This window comes from Plecotus auritus, assembly GCF_963455305.1.
Source record: "Plecotus auritus genome assembly, chromosome: 6".
NCBI classification, from domain to species: domain Eukaryota; kingdom Metazoa; phylum Chordata; class Mammalia; order Chiroptera; family Vespertilionidae; genus Plecotus; species Plecotus auritus.
Window position 1 is genome coordinate 18,732,710 of NC_137773.1, and position 12,840 is coordinate 18,745,549.

General features: G+C 46.9%; 1 protein-coding gene across 2 annotated transcripts in view; it reads left to right on the top strand.

The window, feature by feature from the left end:
- The first annotated feature begins 11,136 nt into the window (after positions 1–11,136).
- The window catches only part of FAXDC2 (fatty acid hydroxylase domain containing 2), a 25,039-nt gene continuing 23,335 nt past the window's right edge, over positions 11,137–12,840 (top strand). The window contains exon 1 of one of the 2 annotated variants that reach the window (XM_080671848.1): positions 11,137–11,263. The gene's annotated coding sequence lies outside the window, so the exon portion shown is untranslated. The remainder of the gene's footprint in view (positions 11,264–12,840) is intronic. The other variant, XM_080671850.1, reaches the window with a different exon arrangement.

Here is a 12,840-nt window from a genome sequence, read left to right on the forward strand (position 1 = left end):
GCGCCGGGCAAGCCTTCTCCTCCCCTTCGGCGCGCCCCCGCTAAAGCCCAACCGCTGAGCTCGCGGGAGCAAGCGCGCAGGCGCAAAACTAAGAAAATGGCGGAGCGGGGTGGCCTCGGAGGACGCGTGCGGAACACAGCCGCCCTAGGCCTTCGCGAGATTAGTCGCGCTGACTCAATTTAATCTTGATCCCAACTCCTCCATTTTGGTTCTCCATCCCTGCACCAGGGAGGGGCGTGGTCTCGAATTAGCCCTTCCTTGGTGGGCGGGGCCTGGATGGACCAAAGGAGGTGGCCCGCCATACCACATCCCAAATTACAACGCTTACTTCTCCCTAATTTGAAGGATCTTCAAATCTTTGGTAGGAGCGGATTTTGGGGAAGGTTGGTGGGGCGTGATCCTGACGTTTCACTCTGTATTAATGGGCTTCCCTGGGCCCCTCAACAAAGGATCTACCTTACGGTCTCCTTTCGGGCAAACAGTTATTAGGGGTGGGGCAGCACCCCCAAACCGAGCGTGGGTGACGTCCGCCGAGGCCCGCCTTCCTCCTCCCAGCCTATGGGAGCCGGGCGAGAAACGTTACCATAGCAATGGGCCCACCAGAACCTACTCGAGTTACAAAGAGCACGCGGACTCCCCTGGGAAAGCTGGGGCGAGCCTGGCGTCGCTAGCTTTCCGTGGACCTGGTGGACGCGAGGCAGGCTCCGCAGGTTTCCATTGCGAGAGCGAGGGGCCTAGCCTAGGAGGTCCTGAATTCCCTATAAATCCTGTTTGGAAAGGCTTTTGCCAACGCCTGGCCCCGGTAGCGGTTAACGGGGCCGGGATGCCTCGCTGCCCGTGGCCTCCAGCAGGAGAAGGAAGACAAAGCGCTGACATCCCGCCCGCGGCCACCAATTCCCGGTTCCTGAGAGGAGACGAGCACCGTGCTAGTCCTGGAGGCTTTCACACCGAGTCACTGGGCCTCCCCACTTTTAAACATTTCCCTCTAAGGCAAGCCTCCAAAACCCTACGTCCACTTCCAAAGCTGGGCGCAGAGCTGGCCTTCAGCAGCAGTGTCCAACCAGATAGCCAGACTCTTCTCCAGGGGTGCGCCCCCACCCCAACCCCCAGGGTAGCATATCACAGGCACTCTCTGAACTCTTCACCACAAATGAGTGTCGCCTCCTTGTCTGTAACAAAGAGATGTGACTAACATCTCACAAGGCGGTTGTATTAATAAATGGAAAAAGTACCCCGCGCTGAGGAAAATATGTGTGTTCAATGAATGTTTCTGGTGGTCTCTCAATCCTGAGCCAGTCCAGGTTTGTTAGTTCTGCGGCAGACTTAGCAGTCATCCATTCCGTTGAGCAATGCTGTGATGGAACAGCCAGGCGGGACACCCCCTTCCCCTTGTCCCGTGGGTTTCCCATGCCCTTTCACCCACTGACAGCTAGGCTCCGGAGGGGAGAGCCCTCTCACAGAGCAGCGGCCTTCACAACCCTTCCTTGGAATTTTGTTTTTTCCTGCAGCACTCAGGCCTGGTGTGCACTGAAACAATCCAACAGGAAACATCTCCACCCCCCTCACACCTTCACCTAGAGCATGGTGTTTATTTCTCAGGTTATTGAAGATAAATGTAAAAAAACACACGATGGGTGTGTATTGCAGGAGCTGTTGGAGTGTTTGTTGTAAACAATGGATTTTATGCTGCACTTATGCTAGTTCAAAATTAGAACAAAATCACTGATTCTCTTTGGGAGAAAGGCCCCAAACAAATGGGAGGGCAGTTGGGGAATATTTTCATTAGCACAATGTTATATTTATTTTTTTAATATATTTTTATTGATTTCAGAGAGGAAGGGAGAAGGAGAGAGAAACATCAATGATGAGAGGAAATCATTGATTGGCTGCCTCCTGCATGCCCCCTACTGGGGACCGAGCCGCAACCCGGGCATGTGCTCTTGACTGGAATCGAACCCAGGACCCTTGAGTCCACAAGCCGACGCTCTATCCACTGAGCCAAACCAGCTAGGGCTATATTTATTTTTTTAATAGATTGTTTTTGAACTACGAAGTATAGAAAGTAAGACTTAATAATAATTTATCAGCTGGGAGCGTATAGGTTAAAAAAAAATTGAGAAACACTAGTTGTAAATGGATCTCCCTAAGACCCAGTCAGGGTGCTATCCTTGGCCAGCTAGGCTTTCTGTTATTCCCAGTTCTAAGTAAATCTAACAGGGTGCGTTTCTTAAAGTGTAATGTGTGTGCCAAGATAAAATGTAATAAAAATAGGTTTGAAATATTTTTAAAATGGGGAAGAAGGTAAATATGTCCAGGCATACAGTACCATTGTAAATCACCCTCTGAGCCCAAGTCTCAAACACTTAGTATAGATGCCTGTCAATTGACTAATCCCATTGTTGGAGTGCTCCCTTCACCCCACCTCCAAAGTAAACAAGGTCTGTCACTTTGTATAATGTCTTTTATCACATTATATATTTATCTTTACATTCAACGGCAAAATGCACCCAGCTGGCGTTTTTTTCTTGGTATCATTGGAATTAACTTCCTGCTTTCACAGTATGTTGTCCCTGTTCTTTCTACATAATAGAAAAACCTTCTGACTTGAAAATTATCAACACATCATCAAACTTCCCCTGAATATAAAGCAAAGGTCGTATTTCATGACTATGCATTTGAGTATTATTTTGACCTTTTGATTACAACCTGAAAAGCCTTCAGATCTCTGATGAGATCAGAGTTTATTTTTTTAAATCCAGAAATAGATATCAAATCTATTTTATTCATATCTTATTTGATCTTCTTTGATGTTAAAGTCTACTAAAGTAACACTTCAAAATTTACTAACAATAATAAGAATACATTCCCCTAATTTCACGGAAAGTAATTAAATAATTTAAGGTCACCCAGCTCCCAGAGATAAGACCAGGATTTGAATCTTCTAATATAAGATTAGGTGTTCATCCAGTTTTGTTCATGGGCCATTTGATCGGGGCAGAAGCCCAGGCTGACACTGGAGGATACACTGGTGAATGAAATAGACATGGTTCCTGGCCTTGTACAACTTAACATTTGGTGCCAGGGACTGACAATAAGCACGTAAATAAGCATTGAGTAATATAATAAACAAAAGGATAATGAGAAACTCTGATAACTACCGTGAAGGAAACTAATAGGGTAAAGTGACAGAATAACTGGATTGGGGCAAGATAGGGGGAATTACTTAGGTCAAAGAAGGCCTCTCTAGGAAGATGCAGTTAGGCAGAGATCAGGACGGGATCAGAGAGAAAGGGGGCATGAGGAATGGGAGCAGTAAATTTCAGGCAGAGGAAAAGTGAGTTTTATGTGTAAGAGGTAGTAAAAGGAGGCCAGGGCGGCTTCGGAGAGGTGAAGCAAAGGCAAAGTAGTTCAAGGTGAGGCTGGAGAGGAAAACAGAGACCCCGGGTGAGCCAAGGTGTGGGAGGCTTTAGACTTATACTCTTCAAAGGGCACTGGGAAACCAGAAGGATTTTCCTGACCTGATTTATGTTTTTAAAGATTACTTTGACTCTTACAGACAGAGAATGGAGTAAAGGCAAAAACATTTAACTTTTTTTTTAATTACACTGAATTTGATTTTTTAAAAAGAAAGCCTCTCCCAGGTATGGTAAATGTTGCCTATGGAAATATTAAGTAACAATTTAGGTAATTTTACTAGGTGATTCTGATTGAGAATTCATTAACTACATCCTTTTTTTTTATTATTAACTAGAGGCCCGGTGCATGAAAATTCATGCACTGGAGGGTGGGGTCCGTCAGCCTGGCCTGCCCCCTCTCACAGTCTGGGAGCCCACAGGGGCGGGAGGGGACCCAGCCATCAGGGGAAGGCGATGCCCCATCACACCTCTGCTGCTGCCACTGCCAGCAGCACAAGCCTCGGCCGGCCCTGGTTACCTGAGCCTCTGGCGGCCCTGGGTGGCTTGGGGGCTGAGGGGACTGGGAGTCGCCATCTTGTGGCTGTGGGCACCGCCATCTTTGAGGGTGTGGCAGTCAATTAGCATATTCCCTCCTTATTGGCTGTGGGTGCCACCATCTTTGAGGGTGAAACAGTCAATTAGCATATTCCCTCCTTATTGGCTGTGGGTGCCACCATCTTTGAGGGTGGGGCAGTCAATTAGCATATTCCCTCCTTATTGGCTATGGGTGCCGCCATCTTTGAGGGTGGGACAGTCAATTAGCATATTCCCTCCTTATTGGCTGTGGGTGCCGCCATCTTTGAAGGTGGGACAGTCAATTAGCATATTCCCTCCTTATTGGCTATGGGTGCCGCCATCTTTGCAACAGTGTGAGGGTCAATTAGCATATTTTCTCTTTATTAGATAGGATTATATAGGATTTCCGAGAGGAAGGGAGAGGGGGAGAGCGATAGAAACATCAGTGATGAGAGAGAATCTTTGATCAGCTGCCTCTTGCACACCCCCACCCCCAACTGGGGATGGAGCTTGAGTGGAATCAAACCTGGGCCCTTCAGCCTGCAGGCTGACACTCTATCCACGGAGCCAAACCAGCTAGGGCAACTACATCCTTTTGATTATTGTTATTGTGGAACTCTCCAAGGCTGCTAACTGAATATTCAGTACTTTACAAAGAAGAAAGGTGATCCCTGCTATAGAACCCTTCCTGTAGGTAGGCAAATAAAAATACAGGCCAGTGGAAAGCGTTAAAAGTAAAACTTGCCGAAACCGGTTTGGCTCAGTGGATAGGGCGTTGGCCTGCGGACTGAAGGGTCCCAGGTTTGATTCCGGTCAAGGGCACGTACCTTGGTTGCGGGCACATCCCCAGTAGGAGGTGTGCAGGAGGCAGCTGATCGATGTTTCTCTCTCATCGATGTTTCTAACTCTCTATCCCTCTCTCTCTCTTCCTCTCTGTAAAAAATCAATAAAATATATTTAAAAAAAAAAAAAAAAAAAAAGTAAAACTTGTCTTTTGGGACTCTGTAGGCAGTTTTAAACTTCTCTTCCCTTCGTCTCTCCCAATCCCTGGTATTACATACATCAAACCCAGCATCTCTCTTGTTACAACCAGATCTCAAAAAATCTGTGATTTTTTTTTTATATACCAGTATTGAAAATCTTATTTTGAACTTCTCTAACATTCTGTAATGTTCTAGAAACAATGGGACCCAAAGGCTTCAGAATATCTCGGAAGTTTCTAGCCAAATGTGTTTGTTTGGGGTTTGGGATAGGGGATGTATTCCAGAAAAATTTAAACACAGTTATAAATTTCAACTCCAGGTTATCAGACATTAGAACTGGGAGGGGCCTCAGAGATCCACTAACCCATCTCACTCATTGTACAAATGAGGAAACAGACTGAGAGAGACCAAGCTCACAAAGCTGGTGGTGTCCGCTCTCAGGTGGAACTCAGACCTGCCTCTTGCAGGGCCTCAGGACCCCTCAAGAGCACTTCGTGGACCTGGCCAGGTTGCTCAGTTGGTTAGAGCGTTGCCCCATATGCCAAGGTTATGGGTTCGATCCCTGGTCAGGGCACATACAAGAATCAACCAATGAATACATAAGTAAGTGGAATAATGAATCAATCAATTTTTCTCCCCCCCCCCCCCCGCCCTCACTCTCTTCCTCTCTCTAAAGTCAAGTTTTTTTTAAAAATGCCTGCACATGGCTAGTGAAAAATAATTTTTGTGCTTGATAGTGATGCTTGGAGCATTAGAAAGTATAAGTGAGGAATAATGTTACATGAGAGCAACTAGATTAAGGTGGGCCTTGGAAGTCAGGTAGCAAAATTTTTTTTAATCTTTATTGTTCAGGTTATTACAGTTGTTCCTCTTTTTCCCCCCATAGCTGGTACCCACCCCACCCCCTGCCCTTACCCCCCCCACCACTGTCCTTGTCCATAGGTGTACGATTTTTGTCCAGTCTCTTCCCGCACCCCCCACACCCCCTTCCCCCTGAGAATTGTCAGTCCACTCCCTTTCTATGCCCCTGATTCTATTCTATTCACCAGTGTATTCTGTTCGTCAGATTTTTTATCCACTTAATTTTTAGATTCACTTGTTGATAGATATGTATTTGTTGTCACTTTGTTGTTCATAATTTTTATTTTTACCTTTTTCTTCTTCTTCCTCTTCTTAAAGAATACCCTTCAGCATACTATCTAATAAAAGACTAGTATGCAAATTAACCGTCACTCCACGACAAAAATGGTGGCGCCCATAGACACAAGATGGCAGCGCCCAGTCCTCTCAGGCCCGCCGGAGTCCCCCAGTCCCAGGGAGGGCTGCCGCTGAGAGCAGGCAGCGTGCGGCCGGGCTGTTGGCCTGGGAGGCAGCCGTGCCCCCCAGCGCGATCCTCTCCCAGCCGTGGCCTGGGCCGGTGGCCTGCGAGGCGCCTGCGCACCCCCGGCGTGATCCGCTGCCAGCTGCGGCCCCGCCCGCGCCTCCCCCCTTCACCCCCGCTCTAGCGAAATCCACTCCTAGCTGCGGCCTGGGCTATGGGCCTGGAAGGCTCCCACACCGCCTATCCGCGCCCCCCACCCCCCAGCGATCAGCTCCCATCCGCAGCCGGGGGTGTAGGCCTGGGAGGCGGCCGCGCCCCCCAGAGCGATCCCCTCCCAGCGGCAGCCTGGGGTGTCAGCCTCCAAAGGGCCTGCGCCCCCATGGAGTGATCCCCCACATACACACCTATAGCCTTGGAACTTCCCTTGCCCCCAGCCGAGTGATTGGAGATGGGGGGAGGTGGTATCTGGACGATGCTGCCCAGCAAACCTCTCCCATTGGGTAGAAACTTCTGACCAGGTTAGGGAGGTAAATGGGTTTTGTTTAAAATCTTTAGAAACCGCAATGGGAATGTCTGAGGTAGGGTTTCACATCGGAAGTAACTTGCAACTAATTTCTGAAGGCAAATGGGGACATTGCAGTTACATTACTGGAGAGTACCCCGAGGTCCGGAGGTTGGTTCTGCAGGGGCGGTGGTGGGTGCTCCCCACCCTGGTTCCTCAGCACCTTGGGCAGGGCTTGAGCCCACTCAGGAAGGCCTTTTCCCCTACAGTTTTCACCAAGGCAGGGAGGTTTTGTAGACATGAATAAGAAGTGCCCACGCACAAGTCCTGAAGATGCCGGGGCCCGCAGAAATGACAAACAAACCGGGAAAAGAGCAAAACCAGAAACACCACCGATCCCCACATAGATCATCTTTTTCTTCAGATGACGGTGTGTTTCCCTCTTCTTCATCTTCTGGAAGCAAGACAGATTCAAGTACTGACGATTCTACCAACGGAAAAGTTAAGAGAAAGAGAGGACAGAAAGGGGATAAAAGGAAAAAAGAAAGGACAAAAGATGAAACATCAAGAAAAAGAAAGAGAAGGAAAAAAGGAAGAAACAACCACATGATATCACCTTTCCAAGGTCTCATGAAATTCCTGTTTATTTTATGACACTTTTAGTTTGGGTTTACATTTTTACTGGTTTGTCAAGACCACGGCAGGTACACTGTCCAATATGTTAAAGAAAAAACCCTATCTAGTAAAGAGGGAATATGCAGGGGAGGGCATTTGGGGGTGACCGGGCTGTCAGGGGAGGGCAGTTGGGGACGATCGGGCCAGCAGGGGAACAGTTAGGCGTCGATCAGGCTGGCAGGGGAGTGGTTAGGGGGTGATCAGGCTGGCAGGTAGAAGCAGTTAGGGGCAATCAGGCAGGCAGGTGAGCAGTTGGGAGCCAGCAGTGCCGGATTGTGGAAGAGATGTCTGACTGCCTGTTTAGGCCTGATCCGTGTGTGGGATCGGGCCTAAATAGGCAGTTGGACATCCCCCGAGGGGTCCCAGATTGGAGAGGGTGCAGGTTGGGCTGAGGGGACCCTCACCCCGTGCACGAATTTCGTGCACCGGGCCTCTCGTTTCATATAATACTGGTTTGGCGGTGATGAACTCCTTTAGCTTTTTCTTATCTGTGAAGCTCTTTATCTGCCCTTCAATTCTAAATTATAGTTTTGCTGGGTAGAGTAATCTTGGCTGTAGATTCTTGCTATTCATCACTTTGAATATTTCTTGCCACTCCCATCTGGCCTGCATAGTTTCTGTTGAGAAATCAACTGACAATCGTATGGGTGCTCCCTTGTAGGTAATTAACTGTTTTTCTCTTGCTGCTTTTAATATTCTCTCTTTGTCTTTTGCCCTTGGCATTTTAATTATGATGTGTCTTGGTGTGGTCCTCTTTGGATTCCTTTTGTTTGGAGTTCTCTGCACTTCTCAGACTTGTAAGTCTATTTCTTTCACCAGGTAGGGGAAGTTTTCTGCCATTATGTCTTCAAATAGGTTTTCAATATCTTGCTCTCTCTCTTCCTCTGGCACCCCCATAATTCTGATGTTGGTACACTTGAAGTTGTCCCAGAGGCTCCTTACACTATCTTCATATTTTCGGATTCTTTTTCTTTTTGCTTTTTTGGTTGGGTGGTTTTTGCTTCTTCGTATTTCAAATTTTTGACTTGATTCTTGGGATCCTCTAGTCTGCTGTTAGATCTCTGTATATTATTCTTTATTTCAGTCAGTGTATGCTTAATTTCTAATTGGTCCTTTTTCACATTCTTGAGGGCCTCACTAGATTTCTCGGAGGTTTCTAGAAGATTCTTGAGTAACCTTATAACCGTGATTTTGAACTCTATATCCAGTAGTTTGCTTTCCTCCATTTCTGTCATTTGTGACCTGTTTCTTTGTCTCCACATTTTGGCTGCTTCCCTGTGTTGATAGAGTGGCTTTATGTGCTAGGTGTCCTATAGGGCCCAGTGGCTCAGCCTCCCCAGTTACCTGAGGTGGACACTCTTGGTGCACCCCTTTGTGGGCTGTGTGCACAGTCTTGTTGTAAGTAAGCCTTGATTGCTGTTGGTATCACTCGGAGGAATTGACCTCCAGGCCAATTGGCTGTGAGGACCAGTTGTGTCTACAATGGGAGAACTTCTGTGCTGGAGACACCCTTATGGGGCAGGACTTGCTTCAGTGGGGCTTTGGCACTCACTGAGTCTGCCCCCTGAGTGTATCTCTTATGGATGTGAAGAGTTGTAATCTGGATGGTCTCACTCTGACCACTGGGTACACTGCCTCTTGGTTCTCCAAGGAGGTGCAAAGTCAGCCACTGCCTGAGGCCACCCAGCAGGAGCTACGGAGAGATCTGCAGATTCCTCCTCTTTGTTTAGGGCAGGCATCCTCAAACTACGGCCCGCGGGCCACATGCGGCCCGCCGGGTGCCGCTGCCTGTCCTGCTTAGCAGCCGACTCGTCCTGGGCCCACAGTGCGCATAGGAATTTGTTCATAGTTTGTTTTTTTAAACTATAGTCCAGCCCTCCAACGGTCTGAGGGACAGTGAACTGGCCCCCTGTTTAAAAAGTTTGAGGAGCCCTGGTTTAGGGTTTGGAGGTGCCCAGATGAGGCCCAGCTGTGAAGCAGTGCAAGCTGCTGTCCAGCCTTTGGCCTTCTTTTGGAAGCTCTGGGGCTCTCTGACCAAGCTGCAGTTTGTTAGGTTTTAAATTGCAAAAGGCCAGGCCATTCATATGCAAAAGCCTCTGTGCACAGCTTGGGTGGGGTTGTAAATTGGGTGGGGCGGGGTCTCAGGGAATCACCAGGGTGGAGCAAACAGCAATGGCTGCCCGTCAGCCCTGCCCCGAAGAGGCCCCCGGGTTTCTGTGTCCCGAGGCACCGTGCTGGAACAATGATCGCTGCAAGCACCTCTGAGAGAAAGCTGCCCTCGCGTTCTGGCCCAATGCCAGACAGTCCAGTTTCTCCCCGTATGAGTCTGGGTCCCCGGAGTCTCGCCCGGAACTGGAGTTCAGAGCAGTCGGGAGCTTGTATCCCGCTCCCGATTGAAAAAGACAACAGCATACCCAGTTGCCAGCCCCTTTTGCGCATGCCTTCGCACCTCCTACCGGACTCAATGTGCTTTCCTCTTTCCTTCTAGTTGTAGAATTTCCACTCAGCCAGCCTTCCTGTGGTTCTGGATGGTGTCCGTTTTGTCTTTTAGTTGTAGTTTTGATGTGGCTGTGCGCAGCAGCAAGTTCAGGTGTTTACCTATGCCGCCATCTTGGTTGTCTCTCCAGGGAGCAAAATTTGATCAGTACACAAGATAGACTTGTTCAGCCAGGGAATATATACATTACATAAATACTTGGAATAATGAAAAACAATATGGGTACCTCTGAAAGGAGAGATGAGGAAAAACATGAACAAGTTGTACAAAATGTAATTAATTTGTGAGCAAGCATTCATGGTCCTTTATTAGCCAAATACAGTATGACACACCTATACAACGGGGCAGCATGCAGACATTAAAAAGAATGTGATATCATTTAAAGGTACTATATGAAACAATTTCCACATTTGAGTGTTAAATCAAAAAAGCAAGGAGCAGAATACCTGTGTATGCGGTTTCTAAAGAAGAGAGGCAGACATACGTTTGTATTTACATAAACAAGCCATGGACAGATAGAAAAAACACTGGGTTGGGGAGAGGGAGTGAAAAGACTTTTTCCTGTCCACTCTTTTGCCCCTTTTGTATTTCGTATCAGATGCACATATTGCCTATTCAAAAATAATTTTTAGAAATTTAAAAATAAAAGCTCGGTTCCTTTTCAGAGGTGCTCACCAGTTCATGTCATGGATCCTGGATCCTAATTTCACCTGTTTCAATCAACATGTAAACGTCACCTCTCAAGGCACCACTCACTAGTATAAGCACATGCACCTCTTCTCCCTTGCCTGCCCTCCCCAGCAATAAAAGCAATTAAAAAAGAGAGAGAGAATGAGCTTCTCTGGTCCATGTAACCTTTTTATCTGCTTGGACTGCCTGCCTTCTGCTTTCCACATCTCTTACTGAAACTGCCTCCTATGGGACAGCAACAATTTCTTAAGTTGAGGAAGATGAAGAAAGTTTTTAAAAAGAAAACAAAAGCCCAAAGTTTGGCCAAGTGCCCTCTTTCAAGCTCCTGCCTGAACTGCGGATCTCCTCTGGGTTTTAAGGAGATGTTCTTTGGCAGGAAGGGCACTTTCTGTCTCCAGTCCACACAGACGCAGACTTTTTTCTCTTGTCACGTGCCTGGCTCAAGCCAGTGAGTGGGCTGCTGTGTAACTAGATCTCCAAGGCCAGCCTCCTGACCCACTCCAGTAACAACACAGGGTTAGGCGACTGCAGCCGCCTGGGTAGGTAGGGGCTGAAGGGGAAGAGAAAGCAGCCCTGAGCTGTGGCCCGGACATTGGAGGAGCTGAGAAGCAGCCCACTGCAGAGGTGAGTGGGAACTGCTGGGGAGGGAAGCTCTTTGCCAAAGTCAACACCAGTCCAAGTTCATTTAAAGAAAAGGCAAGCCCGCCCTAGCCGGTACTGCACAGTAGATAGAGCGCCAGCCTGCAGATTGAAGGGTCCCAGGTTTGATTCTAGTCAAGGACACTTGCCCGGATCGCAGGCTCAACCCCCCAGTAGGGGCATGCAGGAGGCAGCCAATCAATGAGTCTCATCATTGATGTTTCTATCTATCTCCCTTTCCCTTCCTCTCTGAAATCAATAAAAAATATTAAAAAAAAAAAAAAAGAAGGAAAAGGCAAGCCCTGGCCAGTGTGGCTCAGTTGGTTGGAGCATCGTCCCATACACAAAAAAGTTCGCATATTCGATTCCTGGTTAGGGCATATACCTAGGTTTCAGGTTCCATCCCTGTCGGGGTATGTAGGGGAGGCAACCAATTGATATCAATGCTATTTCTCTCATATCAATGTTTTTCTCTCTCTCTGTTCATCTCTCTAAAGATCAATAAAAACATATCCTCAAGTGAGAATTAAAAAAAAAGAAAGAAAAAAAAAAGGCAAAATACATTCTCATGTCTGGCACCTCCTTGTCCTCTCCACTTAAGATCTATGTCTGAACAATGTCCCAGAATGTTTTCTTCCCTCCTTCCTTCCTTCTTTATAATTAAATAATCTTTAAAATGTTTGAGGTAAGATTGGTTTATAACAACATTATACTTCAACATCTGTATATGCTGCATCATGCTCACCTCAAAAGTCACGCTTCCACCCATCACCCTGCAGGTGACCCCCTTTCCGTTGTGCCCTCCCTCCACCCCCTTCCCCTCGGGTAACCACCATCTGTTGTCTGCCTCTGTAAGTTCGCTTTTTGTTTATTTTGTTGTTGTTTGCTCATTTGGCTTTGTTTTTATATCCCACATATGAGTGAAATCTTTTTCTATCTGACTTCTTTTACTTAGTATAATACTTTTTTAAGGTCCATCCAATGTTGTCATAAATGGCAGGATTTCACTTTTTTATGGCTGAGTAATAGTATATAGACCATACTTTGCTTATCTTTAGTTGTTGATGGGCACTTAAGTTATTTACATATCTTTCACAAAAATTTTTAATTTATTGATTTGAGAGAGAGAGAGAAACATTGATGTGTTGTTCCACTTACTTCATTGGTTGATTCTTGTATGTGCCCTGACCGGGGATCGAACTCACAACCTTGGTGTAAAGAGACAACACTCTAACCAACTGAGCTACCCACCCAGGGCTACTAGTATTTCCATATGATGACTATTGTAAATAATGCTGCAGTGAACATAGGTGTGCAAATATCGTTTCAAATTACTATTTCATATTCTCCAGATAAATACACAGACAAGAAATAGCTGGGTCATATGGTAATTTGAGGACTCTTCATACTGTTTTCCATAGTGGCTGCACTAATTTACAATCCCAGCAGCAGTGTACAAGGGTTCTCTGTTCTCTGCATCATTGCCAACATTTGTTATTTCTTGTCTTTTGGTGATAGCCATTCCAACAGGTGTGAGGTGATTCTCATTGTGGTTTTGATTT